The sequence below is a fragment of the Canis lupus genome, chromosome 8, assembly GCF_003254725.2.
Source record: "Canis lupus dingo isolate Sandy chromosome 8, ASM325472v2, whole genome shotgun sequence".
NCBI lineage: Eukaryota > Metazoa > Chordata > Mammalia > Carnivora > Canidae > Canis > Canis lupus.
The window spans coordinates 74,814,674-74,822,957 of NC_064250.1; the positions used below are offsets into that span (position 1 = coordinate 74,814,674).

Here is an 8,284-nt window from a genome sequence, read left to right on the forward strand (position 1 = left end):
AGTTACCACAACAGGGATCTGTCTTCTCTTGTTTAGATGGTTGATGCTTCTGTGGCCTCTTATCCTGCATGCACTTTATGCTGCTTCCACCAAGCTTGTTCCTTGAGGTGAGTGGACCTGCGACGCACAAGTGCAGATGTGGCTCCAGTAAATGCTTAGTTCATGTAACTGGAGAGATTGCATTTTTTTTTGCATGTAGGGATAGTAATCAACAAGTGTCAGCAACTTTGTCCTTTGTACATGTTATAAGTGTTTTTCATATAAAAATAATATTTCTAATTCAGAGTCTCAATAGATAAGACCAGGATAATGTGACCATATGACTCCTTGGGGAATACTGCTCAAAGGAGAGGAAGCCCAGACCCTGACATGAAACCAGCCCGTAACCTCCATCTGCACCTGCTTCTGACCCTTCAAGTGATAACTAGTCAGGAGTGTGCACCTCCTAGTCGTCCCAATCCCCTTCTACAGGGAGGTGTGTATCTGAGCTCAAACTGAGGTCCCCTCACGGTGTGTGCACAGTAATACACAGCCGTGTCCTCAGCTCTCAGGCTGTTCATCTGCAGATACAGCGTGTTCTTGGCATTGTCTCTGGAGATGGTGAATCGGCCCCTCACAACATCTGCGTGGTATGTGGTACTTTCATCTTTATTAATTACTGAGACCCAGTGCAGCCCTTTCCCTGGAGCTTGGCGGACCCAGCTTATCCAGTAACTACTGAAAGTGAATCCAGAGGCTACACAGGAGAGTCTCAGTGACCCCCCCAGGCTTCACCAGCTCTCCCCCAGATTCCACCAGTGGCACCTCACCCTGGACACCTGCAGACACAAGACATTTGGTCAGGAAATGGTCCCACATCCCCTGTTTCTCTCACTCACTTCCACTCACAGACTCAAGGTCCCATGTTCTCCATGAATTACCTTTTAAAATAGCAACAAGGGAAACCCGATGGAGTGCAGACTCCATGGTGAGTTGTGTGTGTTCTGTCCTGATCCCTGAATGGGGTCCCCTGGGGATGCTGGGGTCTGGGCTCCTCTCCCAGCTGCAGGTTCGGGGATGGGCTGGTTTAATCAGTGGAGGGAGGGCCCTATTTGCATGTCCTCTGAGTATATAGTTAGCTCCAGACTTAGATTAGATTCTTTACAAGTTTCATAAACATGATTGCATTACATTTGAGGTCAAAATTCTGTAATGTCATGTAACGATATGAAGTGGACAGAATTAGCTTTGCATCTCTCAATGTCTTATTAAAACCCATTCACCAATTTAGGTAATTTTTGATATATACCATGTTACCACCTATGGATATTTAATACTAATTATTTTATTTTTTTGCCAGTGTGAAAGGAATATTTTGTTAATTTTCTTTTCTTTTTTCTTTTTTATTATAAATTTATTTTTTATTGGTGTTCAATGTGCCAACATATAGAATAAACCCAGTGCTCATCCCGTCAAGTGCCGACCTCAGTGCCTGTCACCCAGTCACCCCCACCCCCCACCCACCTCCCCTTCCACCACCCCTAGTTTGTTTCCCAGAGTTTGGAGACTTTCATGTTCTGTCTCCCTTTCTGATTCTTTTAGATAATTTGTTGTTAGTGTGTGGAAACATAGCTTTATTTCACATGTTAATTTTTTACCCTGAAGGTTCCCTGAAATAATGAATTTTAAAAGTTTGTGGAGTTTAAAGTTTGCCTCTCTAACAGATCATGTCATGTGGAAAATTTTTTTGCCCTGTCTATGGATTTAAATATAATTTATTTTATTATTGCCGAATTTATTGGTTTGATCTTCCAGTCATTGGAAGAGAAAGATTTTCCTTCATTTCTTCTAGGTTCTTTCGTCTAATTACTCGGTAGACAGAAAACTGATCTAAGGTGAAATGTATTTCATTTTGCAAGTGCATGAGGTCCCTAGAATACAACACCCAGACAGTGACCAAATTATGTAGCCCTTGTGTCACTTCGACAACAAAACTTTAGGTTTGTGTAGATATAAAGTCAGGATATTGGCTTGAGTCAGTGAATTAGTGAGGGACTGACAAGGATTGTTTACCTTCCGGGTCCTAAGGTTTTATTCTGGTGCTAAGGATGATTCTGCCCTCCAGTATAGGCATGGGAAAATGCCCATGTAGATTTATTTCTTGCCATCAAGGAGACATAGGAGGCTCAGCCTGTCTCTCCACTGGTTGATTCCCAAGTGACTTTAGTTCACAACAACCCAGGGGACCAGCTGATATATTTGGGGTGTCACAGTTTCTTCTCCTTCATGGTACCAAGATGAATACTCATGGTAGGAATAAGCATCCTTGTGTGGCTCTTGACTTGACAGGAAGGCTTCAGCATTTCACTGTTGAATATGGTGTTGGATGTGGGTTTTTCCATAAATTACCAGTATTTCATGGAGGCAATTTCTTATGTTCCTTGACAGTTAAGATTTTTTGAAGATAAACGTGTGTTGGAATTTGTCAAATCATTTTAGGCATCAAAGGAAATTATCATGTAATCTAATCTTTCACTCTATTAATACAGGGGGTCCCATTTATGGTTTTGGCATGTTGAAGGTTCCTTGCATCCCAGAGATGATTTCCTCCAGGTCATCCCGTATTATCCATTCCATGTGCTGTTGGATTTGAATGCTAGGATTTTTGCATTTATGTTCATCTGAAAAATTGGCCTGTAGTTTCCTTTCTCATAGAGTCCTTGCCTGACTTTAGTGTCAGGGTCATGCTGGCCTCCTACCATATTTGGGCATGTTCCTTACTCATTAGATTTGGAAGAGATCAAGATGTTTCAGCATTAATTCTTCTTTAAATACTTGGTAAAGTTAATAGATCAAGCCATTTGATCTTAGACTTTTTTTTCCTTCGTTCTGTTATTTTGGTTTCTTGTCTTTTTTGAGTCAGACGTTTTTTGATTATGGGTTCACTCTTCTTATTTGTTGTATTTTATTCATTTTTTATTTTTTCATGAAACCATCTTAGATGATGGTGATTCTAGATGTTTTGCAATTTGCCTTAGTTATTCAAATTTTGCTCTATAATCATCCTAATATTTTATTCATGGTTCTTTTCATGATTTCGGTGTCAGTAGTATCTTGTATTTTACTTTGATAGGTTTTATTACAGGCTTATCGGTTTTCCTAGACTACCTAAGGTTGGAGAACCATTTACCATTCGAATGGTCCTCAAAAGAAAGCAGGGGTAGCCATCCTTATATCAGATAAACTAAAATTTACCCCAAAGACTGTAGTGAGAGATGAACAGGGACACTATATCATACTTCAAGGATCTATTCAACAAGAGGACTTAACAATCCTCAATATATATGCTCCGAATGTGGGAGCTGCCAAATATATAAATCAATTATTAACCAAAGTGAAGAAATACTTAGATAATAATACACTTATACTTGGTGACTTCAATCTAGCTCTTTCTATACTCGATAGGTCTTCTAAGCACAACATCTCCAAAGAAACGAGAGCTTTAAATGATACACTGGACCAGATGGATTTCACAGATATCTACAGAACTTTACATCCAAACTCAACTGAATACACATTCTTCTCAAGCGCACATGGAACTTTCTCCAGAATAGACCACATATTGGGACACAAATCGGGTCTGAACCGATACCAAAAGATTGGGATTGTCCCCTGCATATTCTCAGACCATAATGCCTTGAAATTAGAACTAAATCACAACAAGAAGTTTGGAAGGACCTCAAACACATGGAGGTTAAGGACCATCCTGCTAAAAGATAAAAGGGTCAACCAGGAAATTAAGGAAGAATTAAAAAGATTCATGGAAACTAATGAGAATGAAGATACAACCGTTCAAAATCTTTGGGATGCAGCAAAAGCAGTCCTAAGGGGGAAATACATCGCAATACAAGCATCCATTCAAAAACTGGAAAGAACTCAAATACAAAAGCTAACCTTACACATAAAGGAGCTAGAGAAAAAACAGCAAATAGATCCTACACCCAAGAGAAGAAGGGAGTTAATAAAGATTCGAGCAGAACTCAACGAAATCGAGACCAGGAGAACTGTGGAACAGATCAACAGAACCAGGAGTTGGTTCTTTGAAAGAATTAATAAGATAGATAAACCATTAGCCAGCCTTATTAAAAAGAAGAGAGAGAAGACTCAAATTAATAAAATCATGAATGAGAAAGGAGAGATCACTACCAACACCAAGGAAATACAAACGATTTTAAAAACATATTATGAACAGCTCTACGCCAATAAATTAGGCAATCTAGAAGAAATGGACGCATTCCTGGAAAGCCACAAACTACCAAAACTGGAACAGGAAGAAATAGAAAACCTGAACAGGCCAATAACCAGGGAGGAAATTGAAGCAGTCATCAAAAACCTCCCAAGACACAAGAGTCCAGGGCCAGATGGCTTCCCAGGAGAATTTTATCAAACGTTTAAAGAAGAAATCATACCTATTCTCCTAAAGCTGTTTGGAAAGATAGAAAGAGATGGAGTACTTCCAAATTCGTTCTATGAAGCCAGCATCACCTTAATTCCAAAGCCAGACAAAGACCCCGCCAAAAAGGAGAATTACAGACCAATATCCCTGATGAACATGGATGCAAAAATTCTCAACAAGATACTGGCCAATAGGATCCAACAGTACATTAAGAAAATTATTCACCATGACCAAGTAGGATTTATCCCTGGGACACAAGGCTGGTTCAACACCCGTAAAACAATCAATGTGATTCATCATATCAGCAAGAGAAAACCCAAGAACCATATGATCCTCTCATTGGATGCAGAGAAAGCATTTGACAAAATACAGCATCCATTCCTGATCAAAACTCTTCAAAGTGTAGGGATAGAGGGAACATTCCTCGACATCTTAAAAGCCATCTATGAAAAGCCCACAGCAAATATCATTCTCAATGGGGAAGCACTGGGAGCCTTTCCCCTAAGATCAGGAACAAGACAGGGATGTCCACTCTCACCACTGCTATTCAACATAGTACTGGAAGTCCTAGCCTCAGCAATCAGACAACAAAAAGACATTAAAGGCATTCAAATTGGCAAAGAAGAAGTCAAACTCTCTCTCTTCGCCGATGACATGATACTCTACATAGAAAACCCAAAAGTCTCCACCCCAAGATTGCTAGAACTCATACAGCAATTCGGTAGCGTGGCAGGATACAAAATCAATGCCCAGAAGTCAGTGGCATTTCTATACACTAACAATGAGACAGAAGAAAGAGAAATTAAGGAGTCAATCCCATTTACAATTGCACCCAAAAGCATAAGATACCTAGGAATAAACCTCACCAAAGATGTAAAGGATCTATACCCTCAAAACTATAGAACACTTCTGAAAGAAATTGAGGAAGACACAAAGAGATGGAAAAATATTCCATGCTCATGGATTGGCAGAATTAATATTGTGAAAATGTCAATGTTACCCAGGGCAATATACACGTTTAATGCAATCCCTATCAAAATACCATGGACTTTCTTCAGAGAATTAGAACAAATTATTTTAAGATTTGTGTGGAATCAGAAAAGACCCCGAATAGCCAGGGGAATTTTAAAAAAGAAAACCATATCTGGGGGCATCACAATGCCAGATTTCAGGTTGTACTACAAAGCTGTGGTCATCAAGACAGTGTGGTACTGGCACAAAAACAGACACATAGATCAGTGGAACAGAATAGAGAATCCAGAAGTGGACCCTGAACTTTATGGGCAACTAATATTTGATAAAGGAGGAAAGACTATCCATTGGAAGAAAGACAGTCTCTTCAATAAATGGTGCTGGGAAAATTGGACATCCACATGCAGAAGAATGAAACTAGACCACTCCCTTTCACCATACACAAAGATAAACTCAAAATGGATGAAAGATCTAAATGTGAGACAAGATTCCATCAAAATCCTAGAGAAGAACACAGGCAACACCCTTTTTGAACTCGGCCATAGTAACTTCTTGCAAGATACATCCACAAAGGCAAAAGAAACAAAAGCAAAAATGAACTATTGGGACTTCATCAAGATAAGAAGCTTTTGCACAGCAAAGGATACAGTCAACAAAACTCAAAGACAACCTACAGAATGGGAGAAGATATTTGCAAATGACATATCAGATAAAGGGCTAGTTTCCAAGATCTATAAAGAACTTATTAAACTCAACACCAAAGAAACAAACAATCCAATCATGAAATGGGCAAAAGACATGAACAGAAATCTCACAGAGGAAGACATAGACATGGCCAACATGCATATGAGAAAATGCTCTGCATCACTTGCCATCAGGGAAATACAAATCAAAACTACAATGAGATACCACCTCACACCAGTGAGAATGGGGAAAATTAACAAGGCAGGAAACAACAAATGTTGGAGAGGATGCGGAGAAAAGGGAACCCTCCTACACTGTTGGTGGGAATGTGAACTGGTGCAGCCACTCTGGAAAACTGTGTGGAGGTTCCTCAAACAGTTAAAAATATACCTGCCCTACGACCCAGCAATTGCACTGTTGGGGATTTACCCCAAAGATACAAATGCAATGAAACGCCGGGACACCTGCACCCCGATGTTTCTAGCAGCAATGGCCACGATAGCCAAACTGTGGAAGGAGCCTCGGTGTCCAACGAAAGATGAATGGATAAAGAAGATGTGGTTTATGTATACAATGGAATATTACTCAGCTATTAGAAATGACAAATACCCACCATTTGCTTCAACGTGGATGGAACTGGAGGGTATTATGCTGAGTGAAGTAAGTCAGTCGGAGAAGGACAAACATTATATGTTCTCATTCATTTGGGGAATATAAATAATAGTGAAAGGGAAAATAAGGGAAGGGAGAAGAAATGTGTGGGAAATATCAGAAAGGGAGACAGAACGTAAAGACTGCTAACTCTGGGAAACGAACTAGGGGTGGTAGAAGGGGAGGAGGGCGGGGGTTGGGAGTGAATGGGTGACGGGCACTGGGTGTTATTCTGTATGTTAGTAAATTGAACACCAATAATAAAAAAAAAAAAAAAAAAGAAAACCCAAAAGTCTCCACCCCAAGATTGCTAGAACTCATACAGCAATTCGGTAGCGTGGCAGGATACAAAATCAATGCCCAGAAGTCAGTGGCATTTCTATACACTAACAATGAGACTGAAGAAAGAGAAATTAAGGAGTCAATCCCATTTACAATTGCACCCAAAAGCATAAGATACCTAGGAATAAACCTAACCAAAGATGTAAAGGATCTATACCCTGAAAACTATAAATTTTAAATTTTACTTATCTTTCCCATATAAATAATTCAAACTCCTGTCTTTGTTTTATTTGTTTAGTACCTTTATTTTCTGTTATAATACTTTTAAAGTTAATTAAATTAATCAAAGCACCATTTTTTCCATAACAGAAAATATATATATATATATATATTCATACAGAAACACAAATCACATGATAGTAATCATACAATTATGGGAAGGAAGACCAATCTTCAGGCATGACATTTTGCTCTATATAAATATACTATGGAGCAGAATTAGTACATCATTGTGTGGCTGGCCTAACATCAAATTTGTAGACAGTGAAGCACATGATGGAGATCTGAAGTAAATTTGTGCATATACAGTTAGCACGTCTTCCACAGGTTATCTGAGAGTACACAATGGAGAAAGGGCTGTCACTATGACAAATGGTGTTGGACCGCCACATGGAAAATAATAAACTTGGTCCTTATTTTACATCATCCAGATAGATGGACAAAAATCTATCTAAATCTAAATCTAAAATGGAAATGGAAAAATGGATTAAAGGTCGGGATCCATGGGTGGCTCAGAGGTTTGGCGCCTACCTTCAGCCCAGGGCATGATCCTGGAATCCCAGGATCGAGTCCCATATCAGGCTCCCGGTATGGAGCCTGCTTCTCCCTCTGCCTGTGTCTCTGCCAATCTCTGTCTCTCTCTGTCTCTCTCTGTATGTGTTTGTGTGGCTCTCATGAATACATAAATAAACTCTTTAAAAGTGGATTAAAGCTTTAAATAGAAGCCCCAACACTAAAAGATGTAGATGGAAAAATAAAAAGGGGAAAACATCATGACATGTGCTTGGCTCTGATTTCCATGTTATAAAAGCAACATCAGAGGCAAAAAAGCAAGGAGACGAGTAGGGCTATATTGAAGGCAAAACTGTTAGGATGAATAATAACAGAGCAAGAAGGTAGATTATGAATTGGGAGTCGGTGTGTTCAACTCTATACTGAAAAGGGGTTAGTATCCAAAATACAAAAGGGACTATTAACCAC

At 39.4% G+C, this 8,284-nt stretch overlaps 1 pseudogene; it reads right to left on the reverse strand.

Moving 5' to 3' along the window:
* Nucleotides 1–428: 428 nt before the first annotated feature.
* LOC125755519 (immunoglobulin heavy variable 3-74-like) lies at nucleotides 429–996 on the reverse strand (annotated as a pseudogene).
* Between the last annotated feature and the right edge of the window lie 7,288 nt (nucleotides 997–8,284).